Below are 16,688 nucleotides of genomic sequence, written 5' to 3' on the forward strand. Positions count from 1 at the left end.
TGTCCTTCAGTGTCAGCAAACTCATACCATGTCAGCTAGTCACTCAGGTGGTGCAAGATGCCAAATTGGTTATTCCCTGAGCAGTTCAGTCACAGTAAGCTGACTCTAAATGGACGGTCTACACATTTTTCATCTTGTCTGTAATTACTTGTATTGCCCAATTGTTCTTTTTTTATTTTTTTATTTTAATTTTTATTTATTTATTTTTATTTTTATTTATTTATTTATTTATTTTTTTGAGGCAGGGTGTCACTCTATCGCCCAGGCTGGAGTACAGTGGTGCGATCTAGGCTCACCGTAACCTCCGCCTCCTGGGTTTAAGTGATCCTCCCACCTCAGCCTCTCGAGTAGTTGGGACTACAGTCGTGAGGCACCACAGTGGCTATTTTTTGTATTTTTAGTAGAGACAGGGTTTTACCATGTTGCCCAGACAGGTCTCGAACTCCTGGGCCCAAGCGATCCACCTGCCTCAGCCTCTCAAAGTGCTAGGATTACAGGTGTAAGCCACCGCGCCCAGCTTGCCCAATTTTTCTTTTCTTTTTTTTTTTTTTTGAGACAGAGTTTCGTTCTTTTTGCCCAGGCTGGAGTGCAATGGCACGATCTCGGCTCACCACAACCTCCGCCTCCTGGGTTCAAGCAATTCTCCTGCTTCAGCCTCCCGAGTAGCTGGGGTTACAGGCATGCGCCACCATGCCTGGCTAATTTTGTATTTTTAGTAGAGACGGGGTTTCTCCATGTTGGTCAGGCTGGTCTTGAACTCCCAACCTCAGGTGATCCACCCGCCTTGGCCTCCCAAAGTGCTGGGATTACAGGAGTGAGCCACCGCGCCTGGCCTGCCTGCCCAATTTTTCAATCAAGAAAGCATACATGGCCGGGCGTGGTGGCTCAAGCCTGTAATCCCAGCACTTTGGGAGGCCAAGACGGGCGGATCACGAGGTCAGGAGATCGAGACCATCCTGGCTAGCACGGTGAAACCCCGTCTCTACTAAAAAATACAAAAAAAAAAACTAGCCGGGCGAGGTGGCAGGCGCCTGTAGTCCCAGCTACTCGGGAGGCTGAGGCAGGAGAATGGCATAAACCTGGGAGGCGGAGCTTGCAGTGAGCTGAGATCCGGCCACTGCACTCCAGCCTGGGCGACAGAGCAAGACTCCGTCTCAAAAAAAAAAAGAAAGCATACATGAAGCCTGGCACGGTGGCTCACGCCTATACTCCCAACACTTTGGAAGGCCAAGGCAGGAGGATCAGTTGAGGCCAGGAATTCGAGACCAGTCTGGGCAACATAGTGAGACCTTATCTCTATTATATTTTTAAAAATTAAAAACTTAAAGGCCAGGAATGGTGGTTTATGCCTGTAATCCCAGCACTTTGGGAGGCCAAGTGAGAAGATCAGTTGAGACCAGGACTTGGAGACCAGTCTGGGCAACATAGTGAGATCTCATCTCTATTATATTTTAAAGAATAGGGGCCGGGCGTGGTGGCTCACGCCTGTAATCCCAGCACTTTGGGAGGCCAAGGCAGGCGGATCACGAGGTCAGGAGATTGAGACAATCCTGGCTAACACGGTGAAACCTTGTCTCTACTAAAAATACAAAAAATTAGCCAGACGTGGTGGCAGGCGCCTGTAGTCCCAGCTACTCTTGGAGGCTGAGGCAGGAGAATGGTCTGAACCCGGGAGGCAGAGCTTGCAGTGAGCTGAGATTGTGCCACTGCACTCCAACCTGGGCAATGAAGCAAGACTCCGCCTAAATAAATAAATAAATAAATTAATTAATTAAATAAAATAAAACTAAAAATGTAAAGGCCAGGAATGGTGACTCATGCCTGTAATCCCAGCACTTTGGGAAACCAAGGCTCAGGAAGATTGCTTGAGCCCATGAGTTCAAGATGAGCCTGGGCAACATGCCAAAACCCTGTCCCTACAAAAAATAAAATAAAATAAATAGCTGGGCTTGGTAGTGCACGTATGGTCCCAGCTACTTGGAAGGCTGAGGTGGGAGGATCACCTGAGTCCAGGAGGTCCAGGCTGTAGTGAGCCATAACTATGCCACTGCACTCCAGCTTGGGTGACAGAGACCCTGTCTCAAAATAAATAAATAAATAAAAAATGAAAAGAAAGCAATATATGTCTTTATAGAGCATACATGAATATCTAACACATATAAAAACCCTTATTGCTATTAACATCCTCTATTCTTTGTTGTATGCATATATAAATACACTACTTTTCAATATATATAGACACAGTATATATATATATAGAGAGAGAGAGTGTGTGTGTATATAAATGTACTCTTTTTTTTTTTTTTTTGAGACAGAGTCTTGCTCCATCACCCAGGCTGGAGTGCAGTGGTGCCATCTCGGCTCACTCCAATCTCCGTCTCCTGGGTTCAAGTGATTATCTTGCCTCAGCCTCCTGAGTAGCTGGGATTACAGATGCCCACCATGCCTCCTGGCTAATTTTTGTATTTTTAGAAGAGATGGGGTTTCACCATGTTGGCCAGGCTGGTCTCAAACTCCTGACCTCAAGTGATCTGCCCACCTCGACCTCCCAAAGTGTTGGAATTACAGGCGTGAGCCACTGCACCCAGCCAAATTCACCATTTTAAAGTGTACAATTTAATGGTTTTTAGTATATTCACAAGATTGTGTAATCATCATCACTCTCTCATGCCAGTCATTTTCATCACCCCAAAAAGTAACCTTTGCACCTATTATCAGTCATTTCCATCCTCCCTCACCTCCAGTCCCCAGCCCCGAGTCCCTGGCAAGCACTAATCTACTTTCTGGCTCTATGGATTTGTTTATTTTGCACATTTCATATAAATAGAATTATACAATATGTGGCCTTTTGTGTCTGACTTCTTTCATTTAGTGTAAGTTTTCAAGGTTCATCTATGTTGTAGCATGTATCAATACTTATTTTCTTCTTCTTTTTTTTTTTGAGACGGAGTCTTGCTCTGTTGCCCAGGCTGGAGTGCAGTGGCGCGATCTCGGCTCACTGCGAGCTCCGGCTCCCGGGTTCACGCCATTCTCCTGCCTCAGCCTCCTGAGTAGCTGGGACTACAGGTGCCCACCACCACGCCTGGCTAATTTTTTGTGTTTTTTTTTAAGTAGAGATGGAGTTTCACCGTGTTAACCAGGACGGTCTCGATCTCCTGACCTCGTGATTTGCCCGCCTCGACCATCCAAAGTGCTGGGATTACAGGCATGAGCCACTGCGCCGAGCCTTCTTTTCTTTTAATGGTTGAATATATTCGTATTCAAGTGTGATATGGTCATACAATATATGGTATCACATGACCATACCACATTTTATTTATCCATTCATTAGTTGCTGGACATTTGTATTGTTTCCACTTTCTGACTTTTTTTTTTTTTTTTTTTTTTTTTTTTTTTTGAGACGGAGTCTGCCTCTGTCGCCCAGGCTGGAGTGCAGTGGCCAGATCTCCGCTCACTGCAAGCTCCGCCTCCCGGGTTCGCGCAATTCTCCTGCCTCAGCCTCCTGAGCAGCTGGGACTACAGGCGCCCGCCACCTCGCCCGGCTTATTTTTTTTTTTTTGTATTTTTAGTAGAGACGGGGTTTCACCGTGTTAGCCAGGATGGTCTCGATCTCCTGACCTCGTGATCCGCCCGTCTCGGCCTCCCAAAGTGCTGGGATTACAGGCTTGAGCCACCGCGCCCGGCCTCCACTTTCTGACTATTATGAATAATGGTATGGTGAACATTGAACATTTGTGTACAAGTTTTGTATAGATATATGTTTTCATTTCTTTGGAGTATATACCTATCGGTGGAATTGCTGGGTTATATGGTAACTCTATGTTTAACTTTTTGAGGACTGCCAAATTTTTTTTACATTCCCACCAGTAGTATATGAGGGTTCCAATATTTCTACATTCTTGCCAACACATTTTTTTCTTTTTTTGGGATAGGGTGTCACTCCTGTTGCTCAGGCTGGAGTGCAGTGGCGTGACCTCTGCTCACTGCAGCCTCAACTTCCCGAGCTCAGGTGATCCTCCCACCTCAGCTTCCCAAGTAGCTGAGACTACAGGCACGCGGCACCGTGCCCGGCTAATTTTTTGTATTTTTAGTAAAGATGAGGTTCGCCATGTTGCCCAGGCTGGTCTCAAACGATCTGCCTGCCTTAGTCTCCCAAAGTGCTGGGATTACAAGATTGAGCCACTGTGCCTGGCCACTTTTTCTTTTATTTCTTTTTTTTACTGTAGCCATCCTAGTGGGTGTAAAGTGACACCTCATTATGGTTTTAACCTGCATTTCCCTAATTGAGTATCTTTTCATTTGCTTATTGGCCATTTATATATCTTCCTTGGAGAAATATTTATTAAAATCCTCCCCAACCTAGGCAACATAGTGAAAACTCATCTCTACTAAAAATTAAAAACTTAAAAGTAAAAGAAATTAGCTAGGTGCCATAGTGTGCGCCTGTGGTCCCAGCTACTCGGGAGGCTGAGGCAGAATTGCCTGAACCCGGGAAGTAGAGGTTTCAGTGAGCCAAGATCATGCCACCACTATTCCAGCCTGGGTGACAGAGTGAGAATCCATCCCAAAACAACAAAATATAATAAAATAAAATAATAAAATAAAATCTTTTGCCCATTAAAAAAATTAAGTTGTCTTTTTATTATTGCGTTGTAAGAGTTCTTTATATATTCTATATACTAGAACCTTATTAGACATATAATTTATAAATATTTTCTCCCGTTCTGTGAGTTGTCATAACTTTCTTAATAATGTCCTTTGAAGCACAAAAGTTTTTAATTTTGATGAAGACAAATTTTTTCTCTCTTTTTTTTCTTTCTGTTTTTTTGGTTGTCGTTGCTTGTGCTTTTATTGTCATATGTAAGAAACCATTGCCTAATCTAAGGTCATGAAGATTTATATTCATGTGTTCTTCTGTGAGTTTTATAGTGTAAGAACTGGAACTATAAGACTCTTAGCCGGGCGCGGTGGCTCAAGCCTGTAATCCCAGCACTTTGGGAGGCCGAGACGGGCGGATCACGAGGTCAGGAGTTCGAGACCATCCTGGCTAACACGGTGAAACCCCGTCTCTACTAAAAAATACAAAAAACTAGCCGGGCGAGGTGGCGGGCGCCTGTAGTCCCGGCTACTCGGGAGGCTGAGGCAGGAGAATGGCGTAAAAACCCGGGAGGCAGAGCTTGCAGTGAGCTGAGATCCGGCCACTGCACTCCAGCCTGGGCGACACAGCGAGACTCCGTCTCAAAAAAAAAAAAAAAAAAGACTCTTAGAAGAAAACAAAAATATAAATCTTCATGACCTCGGATTTAGGTCTTTGATTCATTATATGTTAATTTTTGTATATGGTATAAGATTCCAATTTGTTCTGTTGCATATGGATATACAGTCCTTCCAACATCATTTGTTGAAAAGACTATTCTTTCATTATTTTATATTTTTTTCCTATTTTTTACCTTAATAAACTGTGAACATTTTCACTACAATAAATACTACAGTTTTGTGGGGTTTTTTTTTTTTTTTTGCCATATTTTTTTTTTTAACCTCTCTCCTATTTATTCACATTTGTTTGTACATTTTGCTGTCTTCCTTCCTTCCTTCCTCCCTTTCTCTGTCTCTCTCTCTCTCTCTCTCTCTCTCTCTCTCTCTTTCTTTTCTTGTCTATGAGACAGAGTCTCGCTCTGTCGCCCAGGCTGGAGTGCAGTGGCACGATATCAGCTCACCTGAGTTCAAGTGATTCTTCTGTCTCAGCTTCTCCGGTAGCTGGGGCTACAGGCACCCGCCACAGCGCCCGGGTAATTTTTCTATTTTTAGGAGAAATGAGGTTTCTCCATGTTGGCCAGGCTGGCCTGGAACTCCACCTGTAAGTAATCCCAGCACTTTGGGTGGCCGAGGCTAGCGGATCACTGGAGGTTGGGAGTTCCAGACCAGCCCAGCCAACATAGTGAAACCCCGTCTCTCCTAAAAATACAAAAAAATTAGCCGGGTGCGGTGGCCGGTACCTGTAGTCCCAGCTATCGGGGAGGCTGAGGTGGGAGCATCGCTTGAATCCAGGAGGCAGAGGTTGCAGTGAGCCGAGATCCCACCATTGCACTCCAGCCTGGGGGACAGAGCGAGACTCCGTCTCAAAAACAAAAGAACAAAAACAAATTATTCAAAGAGGAAAGGCTGGATTTAAGGGTAGCTCCATTCCCAAGGCTTTTCATGCACATTATCACTTTGCTATACAACAGCAGTTCTCAAACTTTTTGGTCTTATCACTTTACACTCTTAAAAAGTACTGTTTGGCCGATGTGGTGGCTCACGCCTAATATCCCAGCACTTTGGGAGGTCTTGGCGGAAGAATCACTTGAGCCCAGAAGTTCATCAACAATCCTGGCCTGGGCAACATGGCAAAGCCCTGTCTCTACAAAAATTGCGAAAGTTAGCCAGGTATAGTGCCCAGTGCCTGTGGTCACAGCCACTCGGGAGGCGGAGGTGGGAGGATAACTTAAGCCCATGAGGCCGCTGTGAGCCATGATCGCCCCACCGCACTCCAGCCTGGGCAACAGAGTGTTGAAAAAAAAAAAAATTATTGAGATTCCTAAAAAGCATTTTTGTTATGTGGGTCATTTGTATCATGTTAACTGTCTCACAAATTAAAGCATATAAACATTGTAAATGTTTACATGTTAATTCTTTTACAAGTAACTATAATAAACCCATTAAATGCTAACATAAATTGATTTTTTTTTTTTTATTAAAAATAACTTTTCCGGCGGGGCGCGGTGGCTCACGCCTATATTCCCAGCACTTTGGGCGGCCAAGGCAGGCGGATCACCTGAGGTCGGGAGTTCGAGACCAGCCTGACCAATATGGAGAAACCCCGTCTCTACTAAAAATACAAAATTAAATGGGCGTGGTGACGCATGCCTGTAATCCCAGCTACTCGGGAGGCTGAGGCAGGAGAATTGCTTGAACTCAGGAGGTGGAGGTTGCAGTGAGCTGAGATGGCGCCATTGCACTCTAACCTGGGCAACAAGAGTAAACTCCTTCCAAATACAAAAACAAAAACAAAAAAAATTTTTCCAAAACAAAAAATACTTAGTGTGAGAAAATATTTTGTGGCATTGTTTTACATTTTTTGCAAATCTCCTTAATGTCTGATAATAGAATACACTGTCTCCTGTTTGTTTCTGCATTAATCACATGTGATATCACAAATCATCTAACCTCTGGAAAATTACATTCTGTGCCAGTGAGTGAATGAGAATGAAAAAGGCAAACAAGATTTTTTTGTGCGGTTTTTTTTTTTTTTTTGGTTTTTTTTTTTTTTTTTTTTAGATGGAGTCTTGCCCTATCTCCCAGACTGGAGTGCTGTGGTTCATTCTCGGCTCACTGCAACCTCTGCCTCCCAGGTTCAAGCAATTCTCCTACCTCAGCCTCCTGAGTAGCCGGGACTACTGGCGTGCACCACCACACCCAGCTAATTTTTTTTTTTGTATTTTTAGTAAAGACAGGGTTTCACCATGCTGGCCAAGCTGGCCTCAAACTCCTGACCTCAGGTGATCCACCCACCTCAACCTCCCAAAGTGCTAGGATTACGGCGTGAGCCACCACACCTAACCACATCTTAGTGTTATTATGAAAATAGTTTTAACCTCTCAGACCCCTGAAAAGATCTCAGGAAGCCCTAGGGGCCCCCACCACTCTTTGAGAAACGCTACTGTGCAGAAAGATTTTACCAAAGTGTACTCTCATCACTGTGCCCCTTTTTCTGTACCTTCACCAACACTGGGCATCATCTTGCTTTTTTTCTTTTAGCCTTTGCTAATTTGTTAAGCAAAAAGCAGGATCTGTTGGTGATTTTAATTTGCATTCTGAAAGGTTCATGATTTTTGAATTTATATTTTTTCTTTTATAAACCACCTCTTTATATCCTTTGCATATTTTCTTCCTGGGATGGGCATTTTGTCTTATTTATTATAAGAGCATTCTTTTTTTTTTTTTCTGGCTCTATACCCCAGCCTGGAGTGCGATCTCGGCTCACTTCAACCTCTGCCTCCCGGGTTCAAACGATTCTCCTGCTTCAGCCTCCCCAGTAGCTGGGACAGGCACTGGCCACCACGTCCGGCTAATTTTTGTAGCTCACCACCAAGAACAAGGTGACAAACATGGAGTTTATTGTTCCTGTGTCAGATCAGGATTAGAAGACTGGAGACCTGTGAGTCCCCTGTTCCTCACAGGGGAAGAAGTGGCCCATCTGGGTGGGCTTCTTGGCCTCAAGCCAATGCTGTGATGCCCAGCAGGGGGCTGTCTCACTGTACCCTAAGGTGGGGCCAGTTTATACCCAAAATTTTAACAAGGGATTTGGGTATCCAAGATGTTAAAGCTTTGTTAGGGGAAAATAGGCTAAGCCCTCATGACCCATTTCTTCAGAAAAGATGTTTTAGAATAAGAAAATGAAACTAGAATTTAACAGCCTGACAGGATATTCTCGCTAACCACAAATTTACAGAATTATAGTTTAGCTATAGAGGTCTTCTGCTTTCTCAACTTTTTTCCGATCTCTCCAGTAAATGCCTCCACGGCTTGGCTGCTTTCTGAAATAGGAAACCATTATAAAGTAGAATTTGCGTCCAACGTGACGAGGCCCAGTCGGCTGGGATTTTCTCACTTCAGTGTTGTTTCCCACATCCTTAAGCACACTAGAGATTTTCCTTTACCAGTCTGGCAGGTAAAAAAATGGTATCGTATTTTTAAAATTTTCATTTCTTGGATGACTGGTGAGTAAAAAGAAATGTTACATATCTCTCAGCTGTTTGCATTTCTCTTTTAGTGAACTGCCTATTCATATCTTTTTCATCTTTTTCTACTGGAGTGTTCATATTTTTCTTAATAATTAAAGATCTCATTATATAGTAAAATATTAGCCCTTTGACATATATAGTGCATTTTCTTAATGTGTCAGTTTTCTTTGAACTTCTGCTCTGCAGAAGTGTCTAATGATTAAGTAGCTAAATCTATCAATCTTTAACTTTATAGTTTCTGTCTTTAAAGTCAGGTTTGGAAAGTTCTTCCCTAACTTCAATAATTGTTTTTCAAAATTTCCTCTTTTTTCCTTCTAGTATTTTATGTTTTCATTTTTTATATTATTTAAATCTAAACTGTCTGACATTTACCTGGGTATATATTATATATGATGGGAAGAGCTAATAATTTTTTTTCCCCCAAATTGCGGACTCATTGTCCCAGTGATACTTACTGAATAATCCAGGAAGGGAAAATATGTGGTCCCAGTGAATCTGTCTCCCCTTCCCGGGCCCCTGGAAGACATTTCTAATCAAATGCAGAACTCCTAGTTAAACCCAGACTAGGCCTCACACCCCGATTAGAACTGCAAGCAGCTACCTCCAACCCGTGAGATGTGTCATCAAGATGAAACATTTTGTCATTCCCTAAGTAATCTATCCTTTTCCCTATTGATGTGTGATGCCTTTATAACACTATTTTTATTCTAGACATTTCTTTCTGTGTTACTGACATACCTCTTTTCCTGTGCCAGCCCCACACTGTTTGGTTATCGCTTCCAAGTACTAAATGGTAATGACTGGTAGCACCAGCCTTATACCATTTTTCAACATTTTAAAATAATTTCCTCAAACAGAAGTCGGACTCAGAATATGTCAGAAAATATTTTAAAATAAAAATAAAATTATTTTTTCTCATTTAAACTTTTGATTTGTATTACATCAAAGTACTTCCAAAATAAATTAATTAAAATTAAAAATTCATATTAGATTTTCCAATCTAGGTACATAGTGTTTCTTCCCATTTTTAAAGATTCCCTTTATTTCTCTGTTTTTTTTTTTTATAATGTCTTTCACATTACTGATCGAGTTTATTCCTGCATATTTTATATTTGTGGTTGCTATCAGGAGTGGAAGTTTGGGCAGGGCGTGGTGACTCACGCCTGTAATGCCAGCACTTTGGGAGGCCGAGGTAGGGGGTTCACTTGAGGTCAGGAGTTTGAGACCAGCCTGGCTAACATGGTGAAACCCCATCTCTGCTAAAAATACAAAAATTATCTGGGCATGGTGGCAGGAATTTCTAATCCCAGCTGCTAGGGAAGCTGAGGTAGGAGAACCTCTTAAACCCGGGATGGGGAGGTTGCAGTGAGCCAAGATCACACCACTCCACTCCCGCCTAGATGACGGAGTCAGACTGTCTCAAAACAATAAATAAATAAATTTTTAAAAATAAAAGAGTAGGCCGGGCGCAGTGGCTCAAGCCTGTAATCCCAGCACTTTGGGAGGCCGAGACGGGCGGATCACGAGGTCAGGAGATCAAGACCATCCTGGCTAACACGGTGAAACCCCATCTCTACTAAAAACTACAAAAAACTAGCCGGGCGAGGTGGCGGGCGCCTGTAGTCCCAGCTACTCGGGAGGCTGAGGCAGGAGAATGGCGTGAACCCAGGAAGCGGAGCTTGCAGTGAGCCGAGATCCGGCCACTGCACCCCAGCCTGGGCGACAGAGCCAGACTCCGTCTCAAATAAATAAATAAATAAATAAATAAAAGAGTAAAAGAAGTGGAAGTTTTTTGAATATAGTATCTCATTTCTCACTCTGTCACCCAGGCTGGAGTGCAGTGGCACGATCTCGGCTCACTGCAACCTCCACCTCCCAGGTTCAAACGATTCTCCTGCCTCAGCCTCCCGAGTAGCTGGGATTACAGGTTCATGCCACCGTGCCGGGCTAATTTTTGTTGTTGTTGTTATTTTTGGTTTTTGAGATGGAGTTTCACTCTTGTTGCCCAGGCCAGAGTGCAATGGCATGATCTCGGCTCACTGCAACCTCCGCCTCCCAGGTTCAAGCAATTCTCCTGCCTCAGCCTCCTAAAGTAGCTGGGATTACAGGCATGCGTCACCACGCCCATCTAATTTTGCATTTTTAGTAGAGGCAGGGTTTCTCCATATTGGTCAGGCTGGTCTCAAACTCCCGACCTCAGGTGATCCGCCTGCCTTGGCCTCCCAAAGTGCTGGGATTACAGGCATAAGCCACTGTGACTGGCCTTAATTTTTGTATTTTTAGTAGAGATGGGGTTTCACCATGTTGGCCTGACTGGACTTGAACTCCTGACCTCAAGTGACCCTCCCACCTTGGCCTCCCAAAGTGTTGGGATTACAGGCATGAGCCACCATGCTGGGCTTTGTTTCTTATTACTAGAATGTCAGCTTCATGAGAGCAGAGACCACATATCTTTTGTTCATAATAGCCATAGACCTGGCCGGGCACGTTGGCTCACACCTGTAATCCCAGCACTTTGGGAGGCCAAGGTGGGCAGATGACAAGGTCAGGAGATCAAGACCATCCCGGCCAACATGGTGAAACTCCATCTCTACTAAAAATACAAAAATTAGCCGGGCGTGGCAGCACATGCCTGTAATCCCAGCTACTTGGGAGGCTGAGGCAGGAGAATCGCTTGAACCCGGGAGGCAGAGGTTGCAGTGAGCTGGGATCAAGCCACTGTACTCCAGCCTGGGACAGAGCTAGACTCCGTCTCAAAAAAAAAAAAAAAAAAAAGTAACCATAGAGCTTAAGAAACAGGGCCTCCACACTGTAGGTTCTCAGTAAAAGTTTTGAAATGAATGAAGGAATAATGGCACTGCTATTACCTTAGTGATATTAATTTGTAACAGGCACCAGGCACAGTGGTTCACGCCTGTAATCCTAGCATTTTGGGAGGCCGAGGCGGGTGGATCACGAGGTCAGAAGATCGAGACCATCCTGGCTAACACGGTGAAACCCTCTACTAAAAATACAAAAAAAATAGCTGGATGTGGTGGCATTCGCCTGTAGTCCCAGCTACTCGGGAGGCTGAGGCAGGAGAATTGCTTGAACCTGGAAGACGGAGGTTGCAGTGAGCTAAGATTGTGCCACTGCCCTCCAGCCTGGGCGACAGAGTAAGACTCTGTATCAAAAAAAACCCAAAAACTTTATAACATGCACCCTTATTGTTTTTTGATTAGTTTTAGTTCTTTGATGAGTTCTGTTTTTCATGTGAGTCTCTGGAATTTTCCACATCTACAAACATTGGTAACTGCCTTCTTTCCAGCAAGTGTTGCCCTTCTTTCTTTCTTTCTTTCTTTCTTTTTTTTTTTTTTTGAGACGGAGTCTTGCTCTGTCACCCAGGCTGGAGTGCAGTGGTGCCATCTCGGCTCACTGCAATCTCTGTCTCCCTGGTTCAAGCTCCTGCCTCAGCCTCCTGAGTAGCTGGGATTACAGGCCACCACGCCCAGCTAATTTTTGTATTTTAGTAGAGACAGGGTATCACCATGTTGGTCAAGCTGGTCTCGAACTCCTGACCTCGTGATCTGCCTGCATCAACCTCCCAAAGTGCTGGGATTACAGACACTAGCCACCGTGCCCGGCTATTTCTTTTTCTCATAAAATTTTATCAAATTGGATAGATCTTCCAGAATAATTCTAAATAACAGTGATGGCAGTAGGCACCTTTTCTTGTTTCTTTTTTTTTGAGATGGAGTCTCGCTCTGCCGCCCAGGCTGGAGTGCAGTGGCCGGATCTCAGCTCACTGCAAGCTCCACCTCCCGGGTTTACGCCATTCTCCTGCCTCAGCCTCCCGAGTAGCTGGGACTACAGGCGCCCGCCACCTCGCCCGGCTAGTTTTTTTGTATTTTTTAGTAGAGACGGGGTTTCACCATGTTAGCCAGGATGGTCTCGATCTCCCGACCTCGTGATCCGCCCGTCTTGGCCTCCCAAAGTGCTGGGATTACAGGCTTGAGCCACCGCGCCCGGCCACCTTTTCTTGTTTCTAACTTTGGTAATGCTTCTAAGTGTTTCGTTGTTAAGTAAAATGACTACAGAAAGAACAAACTTGATGGGAGAAAATAATGGGTTCCATTTTGGACATGTTTAGAAGGATATTAGTGTGGAAATGTCCAGTAGATGGAGGGACATACAAGAAATTTGGGCCCGGCGTGGTGGCTCATGCCTGTAATCCCAGCACTTTGGGAGGCTGAGGTAGGTGGATCACCTGAGGTCAGGAGTTCAAGACCAGCCTGGGCAACATGGTGAAACCCTGTCTGTACTAAAAATAAAAAATACAAAAATTAGCTGGGCGCGGTGTCACATGCCTGTAATCCCAGCTATTCGGGAGGCTAAGGCAGGAGAATTGCTTGAGCTCAGGAGGTGGAGGTTGCAGACAGCTGAGACTGCGCCACTACACTCCAGCTTGCACAACAGAGTGAGACTCCGTCTCAAAAAAAAAAAAAAAAAAATCCGAACTAGAGACAAAGATCTGGAAGTTAATGTTAGATAGATAGTAAAGCCTTGGGGTAGATAAATTCCAGCTGGAGAGAAGGCCAAAGATAAGAATTGGGGAACAGCAATCTCAAGGCTGAGCTGAGGAAGAGGAAACTAGGAAGAAACCATCACAGAGATGAGTGGAATCAGTAAAAAAAGGAGTTACCTGAACCACAAGATGAATTTCAAGGGAGAGGAAACGATGATATAGCCACAGAGCAAACAGTGGGGAGACTGAAAATGGGCAAGGAGGGGCCAGGCACAGTGGCTCACACCTGTAATTCCAGCACTTTGGGAGGCCGAGGTGGGTGAATCATCTGCAGTCAGGAGTTTGAGACCAGCCTGACCAACATGGAGAAACCCCGTCTCTACTAAAAATACAAAAATTAGCCAGGTGTGGTGGCATGTGCCTGTAATCCCAGCTACTCAGGAGGCTGAGGCAGGAGAATTGCTTGAACCTGGGAGGCGGAGGTTGCAGTGAGCCGAGATTGCACCATTGCACTCCAGCATGGGCGACAGAGCAAGACTCTGTCCCCCTCCAGGAAAGAAAGAAAGAGAGAAAGAGAGGAAGAGAGGAAGGGAGAAATGGAGGAAGGGAGGAAGGGAAAGAAGGAGGAGAGAGAGAGAGAAGGAAGGAAGGAAGGAAGGAAGGAAGGAAGGAAGGAAGGAAGGAAGGAAGGAAGGAAGGAAGGGAGGGAGGGACGGAGGGAGGGAGGGAGGGAGGGAGGGAGGGAGGGAGGGAGGGAGGGAAAGAAAGAGAAAGAAAGAGAGAGAGAGAGAAAGAAAGAGAGAGAGAGAAAGAAAATGAGCAAGGAAGGATTTGGTGGCAAGGAGGTCATTGGTGATCTTAGTGAGTGTGGGGAGTATCTTTGTTGGGATGCGGCCAAAGCCACCTGTGATGGTTGAAGAGAGGTGACAATATGCAGACTGCTTCTGGGCTGCTCCTTCAATAAGCTTAGCATGGCCAGGCAGGAGTTCACACCCACAATCACACACCACAACCACTCTGGGAGGCCAAGGCGTGAGGATCACTTTAGCCCAGGAGTTTGAGACCAGCCTTGGCAACATGGTGAAACCCTTTCTGTTATAAAAAATACAAAAATTAGCTGAGTGAGGCTGGGTGCGGTGGCTCATGCCTGTAATCTCAGCACTTTGGGAGGCCGAGGCAAGCGGATCACTTGAGGTCAGGAGTTCAAAACCAGCCTGACCAACACAGTAAAAACCCATCTCTATTAGAAATACAAAAATACAAAAATTAATGCACCACTCCACTCCAGCCTGGGTGAAAGAGTGAGACTCCATCTCAAAAAAAAAAAAAAAAAATTAGCTCAGTGTGGAGGCTGGCTCCTGTAGTCCCAGCTATTCCAGGGGCTGATGTGGGAGGACTGCTTTAGCCTGGGAGTTCCAGGCTGTAGTGAATCGCGATGGCGCCTCTGCCCTCCAGCTTGGGCGGTACAGCGAGACCTTGTCTAAAAAAAAAAAAAAAGAAGAAAAAGCCCCAGCAGTGGCCACTAAGCTAAGAGGTGAGGTACTAAGTTGAAGGGGAGACAGAGTGGAGATAAGGATTTGGGTTTTCTAGGTAATAGTGACACAAGGATGTTCATAAGCTGAAGGGGAAAAGACCAATAAACAGACTAAATGTTTGAGAAAGAGACAGAGGAAAAAGCATATGGAGCAAAGCACAGAGGGCACAGAGTATGTGGCCAGCAGTGGTGGGGACGCTGCTAGCTTTCTCTGAAGTGGGAGAAAAGGAGACAAGGAGCGTTCCTTTCCCTGCGCTTTCTCAACCACACTGGCTGAAGAAGGACAGAGGGGCCCTGAGAGCAGCGGGGGTGTCCAATCACTGTTCTTGGGCCTGGAAACTGTTGGGGCTGTGGACTCCAGAGTACTGAAGGACTGCTGGACAGAGCCTATGGCTCCGTCTGAGCCTGTAAATCATAAATCCACCTGGTCAAAGAGCAAAGGCCTCAAAGTTTCTGAGTTAATTGTTTTTGACCTGGGCATCAGGAATTTTTTTTTTTTTTTTTTTTTTTTTTTTTTTTTGAGACGGAGTCTCGCTCTGTCGCCCAGGCTGGAGTGCAGTGGCCGGATCTCAGCTCACTGCAAGCTCCGCCTCCCGGGTTCGGGCCATTCTCCTGTCTCAGCCTCCTGAGTAGCTGGGACTACAGGCGCCCGCCACCTCGCCCGGCTAGTTTTTTGTATTTTTTAGTAGAGACGGGGTTTCACCGTGTTAGCCAGGATGGTCTCGATCTCCTGACCTCGTGATCCACCCGTCTCGGCCTCCCAAAGTGCTGGGATTACAGGCTTGAGCCACCGCGCCCGGCCAGGAATTTTTTTTTTTTTTAGACAGGGTCTTTCTCCGTAGCCCAGGCTGGAGTGCAGTGGCGCAATCTCGGCTCACTGCAAGCTCAGCCTTCTGGGTTCACGCCATTCTCCCGCCTCAGCCTCCCGAGTAGCTGGGACTACAGGCGCCGACCACTGTGCCCGGATTTTTTTTTTTTTCAGCCGCCCCCAGAGAATTTTTTGTATTTTTTTAGTAGAGACGGGGTTTCACCATGTTAGCCAGGATGGTCTCGATCTCCTGACCTTGTGATTTGCCCGCCTCAGCCTCCCAAAGTGCTGGGATTACAGGTGTGAGCCACCGCGCCCAGCCACATCAGGAATTTTTAAAGCTCCCTGAGTGAGTCTAACGTGCAGCCATGGTTGAGAACCAATGGGATTAAGAAGTGAATTGAGGCCGGGCACAGTGTCTCACGCCTGTAATCCCAGCACTTTGGGAGGCCGAGACGGGCGGATCATCAGGTCAGGAGATCGAGACCATCCTGGCTAACATGGTGAAACCCCGTCTCTACTAAAAATAAAAAAAAATAAAAAATAAAAAATAAAAAAAAATTAGCCGGGCGTGGTGGCAGACGCCTGTAGTCCCAGCTCCTTGAGAGGCTGAGGCAGGAGAATGGCATGAACCCGGGAGGCGGAGCTTGCAGTGAGCCCAGACAGCGCCACTGCACTCCAACCTGGGTGACAGAGAGAGACTCTGTCTCAAAAAAAAAAAAAAAAAAAAGTGAATTGAGACGTATGGAGACTAAATCTCCAACCCTGGGTGGGAGGACAAGGAGAGGCTCTGCTGCCCTGGCTGGACTAGTGGGGCCCTGTTTGGGTTGTGGACATCCCCTCAGTCATAGGAGGATGAATTCCTGCCTTGTTCCTTTGGTTGGATCTGAATTCTTCCCCAACCTCCTGACCTAACTGAAAGCATACAGAGCTTCCCAGACAGAGACCATCAGCCCCTAGGGTGGCAGCGAAAGGCCAGATTCAGGAATGTGATATTAATTATGACAAACAGTATGTTCTCCCACTTAAGAACTAAGGCTGGTTGGCTGAGCGCGCATG

General features: G+C 45.5%; 1 long non-coding RNA gene across 2 annotated transcripts in view; it reads right to left on the minus strand.

Annotated features, from left to right (window-relative positions):
- The window catches only part of LOC105465211 (uncharacterized), a 59,482-nt gene that overhangs the window by 4,385 nt on the left and 38,409 nt on the right, over positions 1–16,688 (minus strand). The gene's annotated exons all lie outside the window — the stretch shown is intronic.

Source organism: Macaca nemestrina, chromosome 13 (assembly GCF_043159975.1).
Source record: "Macaca nemestrina isolate mMacNem1 chromosome 13, mMacNem.hap1, whole genome shotgun sequence".
In the NCBI taxonomy this organism is placed as follows: Eukaryota; Metazoa; Chordata; class Mammalia; order Primates; family Cercopithecidae; genus Macaca; species Macaca nemestrina.